General features: G+C 47.2%; 1 long non-coding RNA gene across 1 annotated transcript; it reads left to right on the plus strand.

Moving 5' to 3' along the window:
* The first annotated feature begins 4,742 nt into the window (after positions 1 to 4,742).
* LOC310647117 lies at positions 4,743 to 7,592 on the plus strand. The gene is made up of 2 exons (XR_014493823.1): positions 4,743 to 6,488; positions 6,764 to 7,592. It is a non-coding gene; the product is annotated as an uncharacterized lncRNA (long non-coding RNA).
* The last annotated feature ends 507 nt before the right edge of the window (positions 7,593 to 8,099 follow it).

An 8,099-nucleotide genomic window follows, 5' to 3' on the forward strand; every position in this document is an offset into this window, starting at 1 on the left:
TGACTTATGCTAGATTTTATAGTTTTGTTGCCTGGCGTAACTGGCAATGGTTCTTAGAACCAAAAAGTAGAGCTCAATGGCTAGGTGTGGCTGTTGACCCATACTAGATTTTATAGTTTTTTTGCCTGGCGTAACTTTGGCAATGGTTCTTAGAACCATAAAGTAGAGGTCAATGGCCCATTTTAATGCTAGGTGTGGCTGTTGACTTATGCTAGATTTTATAGTTTTGTTGCCTGGCATAACTGGCAATGGTTCTTAGAACCAAAAAGTAGAGCTCAACGGCTCAATTTAATGCTAGGTGTGGCTGTTGACCCATACTAGAGTTTATAGTTTTTTTGCCTGGCGTAACTTTGGCAATGGTTCTTAGAACCAAAAAGTAGAGGTCAATGGCCCATTTTAATGCTAGGTGTGGCTGTTGACTTATGCTAGATTTTATAGTTTTGTTGCCTGGCGTAACTGGCTATGGTTCTTAGAACCAAAAAGTAGAGCTCAATGGCTCAATTTAATGCTAGGTGTGGCTGTTGACCCATACTAGATTTTATAGTTTTTTTGCCTGGTGTAACTTTGGCAATGGTTCTTAGAACCAAAAAGTAGAGGTCAATGGCCCATTTTAATGCTAGGTCTGGCTGTTGACTTATGCTAGATTTTATAGTTTTGTTGCCTGGCGTAACTGGCAATGGTTCTTAGAACCAAAAAGTAGAGCTCAATGGCTCAATTTAATGCTAGGTGTGGCTGTTGACCCATACTAGATTTTATAGTTTTCTTGCCTGGAGTAATTGCCATGGCGATGGTTCTTAGAACCAAAACATAGAGCTCAACGGCCCATTTTAATACTAGGTGTAGCTGTTGACTTATGCTAGATTTTATAGTTTTCTTGCCTGGCGTAACTGGCAATGGTTCTTAGAACCAAAGAGTAGAGCTCAACGGCTCAATTTAATGCTAGGTGTGGCTGTTGACCCATACTAGATTTTATAGTTTTTTTGCCTGGCGTAACTTTGGCAATGGTTCTTAGAACCAGAAAGAGAAGCTCAACTGCCCATTTTAATGCTAGGTGTGGCTGTTGACTTATACTAGATTGTATACTTTTCCTGCCTGCCCTAACTTTGGCCATGGCGATGGTTCTTAGAACCAGAAAGAAGAGCTCAACAACCCAATTTAATTCGTTTGGTGATACTGATTTTTTTTTATTATTTCAGAGGCACGCCTTGCATGGCATCAGTGAAAACTGAAGACATCAAAGGTAAGTCAGTTTCATCATACACACATTTAGCCAAGAAGCCTGACAGGTACTGCTGGCAACACGTGGTTTATTACTCCAAAAACCTTACCAACGCAGCGTGGAGATGGGAGAGATGCCCCTACACTGGAGGTTGTTCAATCCCTGAGCTTCCAGTCACACACACAGACTGAATGGACGTGGGAGTCATCCACTCCGTCTCATTCGGTCCCTGCACACACGCACACCCTGGAAGACTCACACTGGACGACCTCTGGGGCTCCACTGGGTGCCCCTTTCAGTCCCTGAGCGAGTAATGAGGGCAAAAGACCCTGGAGGAGTGGAGAGCACTTGGCTACAAGCCTCCTCCAGGGCCCGAGTGCCCTCAGTACTCCGACTGGAAGGGAGTCCTTTTGGATGACCTCCCTCCCTCCCTCCATCGGTTGCCAGTAGAGTACCAGTCAGACTTCTTAGCACCCAAAGAAGATGATTTGTGGCAACGGCTGATTGGCATCAATCAAGACTGAAGACATCGGGGGTAAGTCATTTTCATTAATTATACACACGCACCTCATTTAGCCAAGAAGCCTGACAGGTACTGCTGGCAACACGTGGCTTATTACTCCAAAAACCTTACCAACGTAGCGTGGAGATGGGAGCGATGCCCCTACACTGGAGGTTGTTCAATCCCTGAGCTTCCAGTCTCTCACCCTCAGACTGAATGGACGTGGGAGTCATCCACTCCGTCTCATTCGGTCCCTGCACACACGCACACCCTGGGAGACTCACACTGGACGACCTCTGGGGCTCCACTGGGTGCCCCTTTCAGTCCCTGAGCGAGTAATGAGGGTGAAAGACCCTGGAGGAGTCGAGAGCACTTGGCTACAAGCCTCCTCCAGGGCCCGAGTGCCCTCAGTACTCCGACTGGAAGGGAGTCCTTTTGGATGACCTTCCTCCCTCCCTCCATCGGTTGCCAGTAGAGTACCAGTCAGACCTCTTAGCACCCAAAGAAGATGATTTGTGGCACCGGCTGCGTGGCATCAATCAAGACTGAAGACATCGGGGGTAAGTCATTTTCATTAACTATACACACCTCATTTAGCCAAGAAGCCTGACAGGTACTGTTGGCAACATGTGGTAAGGCTTGCTTTAGTGAAGTTTTGCAAAAAAAACAACAACCACAAAAACCTAATGAGAAGGCCTCAAAAATATTCTTCATACCAACACAGCATGGAGATGGGGGTGATGCCCCTACATTGGAGGTTGTTCAATCCCTGAGCTCCCAGTCTCTCACACTCAGACTCAATGAGCCTGGGAGTCAGCCGATCCCTGTCTCATTCGGTCCCTGCACACACGCACACCCTGGGAGACTCACACTGGACAACCTCTGGGGCTCCACTGGGTGACCCTTTCAGTCCCTGAGCGAGTAATGAGGGCAAAAGACCCTGGAGGAGTCAAGAGCACTTGGCTACAAGCCTCCTCCAGGGCCTGAGTACCCTCAGTACTCCGACTGGAAGGGAGTCCTTTTGGATGACCTCCCTCCCTCCAGCAGTTGCCACTACAGTACCAGTCTGACTTCTTAGCAGCAAAAGTAAATGTGATGCGTTTTAATATGATGCCATATACAGTAAAGGAGACTAACAGATTTTATAGTTTCCTTGCCTGGCGTAACTTTGGCCATGGCGATGGTTCTTGGAACCAAAAAGTAGACCTCAATGGCCCATTTTAATGCTAGGTGCGGCTATTGACGTATGCTAGATTTTATAGTTTTCTTGCCTGGTGTAACTTTGACCATGGCGATGGTTCTTAGAACCAAAACGTAGAGCTCAACGGCCCATTTTAATGCTAGGTGTGGCTGTTGACTTAAATTAGATTTTATTTGTTTTCTTGCCTGGCGTAACTTTGACCATGGCGATGGTTCTTAGAACCAAAACGTAGAGCTCAACGGCCCATTTTAATGCTAGGTGTGGCTGTTGACTTGCTCTCCTGGTGTACTTTTGGCCATGACGATCGTTCTTAGAACCAAAAAGTAGAGCTCAACGGCTCAATTTAATGCTAGGTGTGGCTGTTGACCCATACTAGATTTTATAGTTTTTTTGCCTGGCGTAACTTTGGCAATGGTTCTTAGAACCAAAAAGTAGAGGTCAATGGTCCATTTTAATGCTAGGTGTGGCTGTTGACTTATGCTAGATTTTATAGTTTTGTTGCCTGGCGTAACTGGCAATGGTTCTTAGAACCAAAAAGTAGAGCTCAATGGCTCAATTTAATGCTAGGTGTGGCTGTTGACCCATACTAGAGTTTATAGGTTTTTTGCCTGGCGTAACTTTGGCAATGGTTCTTAGAACCAAAAAGTAGAGGACAATGGCCCATTTTAATGCTAGGTGTGGCTGTTGACTTATGCTAGATTTTATAGTTTTGTTGCCTGGCGTAACTGGCAATGGTTCTTAGAACCAAAAAGTAGAGCTCAATGGCTAGGTGTGGCTGTTGACCCATACTAGATTTTATAGTTTTTTTGCCTGGCGTAACTTTGGCAATGGTTCTTAGAACCAAAAAGTAGAGGTCAATGGCCCATTTTAATGCTAGGTGTGGCTGTTGGCTTATGCTAGATTTTATAGTTTTGTTGCCTGGCGTAACTGGCAATGGTTCTTAGAACCAAAAAGTAGAGCTCAATGGCTCAATTTAATGCTAGGTGTGGCTGTTGACCTATACTAGATTTTATAGTTTTGTTGCCTGGCGTAACTGGCAATGGTTCTTAGAACCAAAACATAGAGCTCAACGGCCCATTTTAATACTAGGTGTAGCTGTTGACTTATGCTAGATTTTATAGTTTTCTTGCCTGGCATAACTTTGGCCATGGCAATGTTTCTTAGAACCAAAACGTAGAACTCAACGGCCCAATTTAATGGTAGGTGTCCTGTTGACCTATACTAGATTGTATAGTTTTCTTGCCTGGTGTAACTTTGGCCATGGCGATAGTTCTTACAACCAAAAAGTAGAGCTCAACAGCCCAATTTAATGGTAGGTATGGCTGTTGACTTGTTTCCCTGGTGTAACTTTGGCCATGGCGATGGTTCTTGGAACCAAAAGGTAGAGCTCAACGTCCCAGTTTAATGCTAGGTGTGGCTGTTGACTTGGTTGCCTGGCATAACTTTGGCCATGGTGATGGTTCTTAGAACCAGAAAGAAGAGCTCAACGGCCCAATTTAATGGTAGGGGTGGCTGTTGACTTGCTTGCCTGGTATAACTTTTGCCATGGCGATGGTTCTTTGAACCAGAAAGAAGAGCTCAACGGCCCAATTTAATGGTAGGTGTGCTGTTGACCTATACTAGATTGTCTAGTTTTCTTGCCTGGCGTAAATTTGACCATGGCGATGGTTCTTAGAACCAAAAAGTAGAGCTCAACGGCCCAGTTTAATGCTATGTGTGGCTGTTGACTTGGCTGCCTGGCGTAACTTTGGCCATGGCGATGGTTCTTAGAACCAAAAAGTAGAGCTCAACTGCCCAATTTAATGCTAGGTGTGGCTGTTGACATGCTAGATTTTATAGTTTTCTTGCCTGGCGTAAGCTTGGCTATGGCGATAGTTCTTAGAACCAGAAAAAAGAGCTCAACGGCCTATTTTAATGGTAGGTGTGGCTGTTTTGCTTGCCTGGAGTAACTCTGGCCATGGCGATGGTTCTAGGTTCTTCTGCAAAGAGGGTGTCCAACCCCCCCAAGATGTTTTGCTTCCCACAGGTGGCCCTTGGGTGGTGCAGTCTGGCGCTTCTGCTGCCGTTACTGCGGTTTGCATGGGGTCTGAAATACCACCAAAATGGGGAAGTGGAGTTTGGGGCTCATGCAAAGTGCAGGGAAGCAGGAGGTTGGTTTCCGCACGTTTCATTACCAGGCTAGCTAACACCTTCGGCAGAGTTTAGCGGATGTCCGTGTTTTGTTTATAAGGGCTTCCGATGTGGGTGTGTCAAGTGAGGGTCTTGTGACAGGTCAGGTGTGAGTCATCAGTGAGAGGCTTGTGATGGGGAGGATACATCAACTCAGAGTCATTGAGAGGTGAACTGGTGTTGGGGAGGAGGGGGGGTTGTGTGGGTTGGTTTTGGGGTTCAGTGCTGTCTCTGGTTTTCTGTGCAGTTGATTTGGATTCTGAGGGGTTCGTAGGCTGGTTGTAGGTCCAAGTGTGTATTGACGGAATTGCTTGTGGAGTGCCAGGTTTTGATGAACTCATGAGCGTGGCGGGTGGCAGCCTAGCCAATAAGTCTAGTGTTGCTCTATTCGAACTGGTGTTGTTTGGTGTTGCTGTGGGTAGAGATGAAGGATTTGGGATTGTGGTGTTTGACAGCCGGTGTTCGTGGATCCTGTTGTTTAGCTGATGTGATGTTTGTCCAACGTAGAATTGATTGCAGTCATTACAGTTGATTTTGTGTCTTGTCTTTGGTTCTGGACAGCACTGACCCCCAACCAACCTATGCAACCCCCCTCCACCCTCTCAGTTCACCTCCCAATGACGCTGACCTGATGTAACCTCCCCATCACAAGCCTCTCTCACTGATGACTCACACAAGACCCTCACTCGACACACCCACCCCTGAGCCATCACAAGACCCTCACTCGACACACCCACCTCTGAGCCATCACAAGACCCTCACTCGACACACCCACCTCTGAGCCATCACAAGACCCTCACTCGACACACCCACCCCTGAGCCATCACAAGACCCTCACTCGACACACCCTCATCGGAAGCCCTTATAAACAGAACACGGACATCTGCTCAACTCTGCCGAAGGTGTTAGCTAGCCTGGTAATGAAACGTGCGGAAACCAACCCACAAGCTCAGAGAACGAAGTGAATAAAGACTATCAGCCGGGGCCGGAGTCCTGAGGCTTCCTAGGCCCAAGAATTTGGCTGGCCGGCCATGGGACACGTTGATCGAGTGTTTCCAAGGCAGGCTAAGCAGCGACGTCTACAGCCACCTGCATCTCCCAGGACACTGGAGAACAGAAAAAAGCCTTGAAGCCAAAGGCAAGCAAAGTCCGTGGCAACGCTCCACAGCTTGTTTTAAGGGCGGAAAAGGGGCCCTGAGCACCGATTGCTGAGCTGCAGGACCAGTCCCAAAACCAGCCCTGGGACCTGCAAGGAACCGGAGAAGCCAGCCGCGAGAACCAGAGGAACAGCGCTGGAGGGAGTCGAAGCCGTTGCGTTCACCCTATCAACTAATGAAGGCGCGCGAAGTCTGTCCATCCCGGTGGAGAGCGACACCGACTCGGACAAGCACCTCTTGGTAAGTCGCCCCATAATCCCAGTAGCCATCCCCATAGAGTTGGTGGTGCCATCCTCCAGGGCTTAATGGCCCTTCGGGACTCGGGCTGCACCAGATGCCTGGCCAGCCCTGGCTGAGTTGAGCCCTTATGTGCCTAGCTGCCCTATATGTGCCTCTGTAAAAAGGCACCTGGGGAAGCCCCCAGGGCTCCCCCAACCTCCGTTCCGTAGAGAATAGCTGGATAAATCCCAATGAATCCAATCTAAGTGGTGTTTTCCTATTTTCTTTTTTTCCAGGACTAACATCCCTGTCAAGCTGGCCCAAGGAGAGAAGCAACCTAGAACTAAGAAACTTCCTGACAGCGAGAACAATTAGTCAGTGGAACCACCTGCCTCCAGAAATTGTGGATGCTCCAACACTGGAAGTTTTTCAGAAGAGACTGGACAGCCATTTGTCTGAAATGGTAGAGGGCAAGGGGTCTTCAAACTTGGTCCTTTTATGACTCGTGGACTTCAACTCCCAGAATTCCTTAGCCAGCGTGCCTGGGAGTTGAAGTCCACGTGTCATAAAAGGGACCGAGTTTGAAGACCCCTGGTATAGGGTATGCTGCCTCAGCAGAGGGTTGGACTAGATGACCTCCAAGGTCCTTCCCAATTTTATTGTTAATGTTGTTACTGTTGTTAATATTGTTGTTAATGTTAATATTACTGTTAATATTGTTAGTTAATATTAATGTTAATATAATTTATTATTGTTAACATTGTTATTAAATGTCAGCTCTGCCACCTTCATTGTGCTTTAGGCTTGCTGGCATCATGTCATAAAGGGAGGGGGGTTGGTAGAGAAAATTGGAGAAGCTGTGCAGTGGGGAGGGTGAACATTGACAGGAACCTGGGGGGGGCGGCTAAGCAGCTAGTTTCCGCCCCTTCGAGATGTGGAAATGTTCACGATGCACCTACAATCAACGTGGTTCTCACAACATCAAGCCGGGATCTATTGAACATTGATTTTCTGGTCAGGGGAGAAGCCCACGAACCTGGGAAAAATCTGTAAAAATCTGTACTCAGACCTTGCCTTGTTTTTACTGCCACCTCTAACCCTTCATAAAAGAACCTGTTGCTTCAACCCAATGGACTTGAGACTCTTTCTTTCCTGGGGACTTGGCTTGGGCAGGTTTGGCAATAACCCCAAATGGCAAGACATATTTTTGTAAAATAAAATGGGAAAGAAAAGAAAAGTTTTTAAAAAAATACGAACTCTCCAAATCTCTTTGAGAAAATCTCTCACAATCGGTGGCGGGCGGGGGGGGGACCCCAAATGTTTTTTGAACCACTTGAGTAAGATTTCAGATTCCAGGGACTTCCCTAAAGCCTGTAGGATTCCTGGGAATTGGGAGTTCATGGGCCTTAAAGCATGCTGGCTGGGGATTCTGGGAGTTGAAGTCCCAAGCATCTTAAAAAGTTCCCACAGTCGAGAAAGCCTGGTTTACGGCAACCATGCTCTTGGCCCTTTTCCACTGGGCCAAAATTAACCGATCGCTTGCGGATTTTTTTTTTCCTCTCCCCATGACTTCATTGCAAACTGGATGAGCTTCGCCACCAATTTCCCCCTCCCCACATGACCCCCCCCAAT

Source organism: Vipera ursinii (genome assembly GCF_947247035.1).
Source record: "Vipera ursinii genome assembly, chromosome: 15".
Classification (NCBI taxonomy): domain Eukaryota; kingdom Metazoa; phylum Chordata; class Lepidosauria; order Squamata; family Viperidae; genus Vipera; species Vipera ursinii.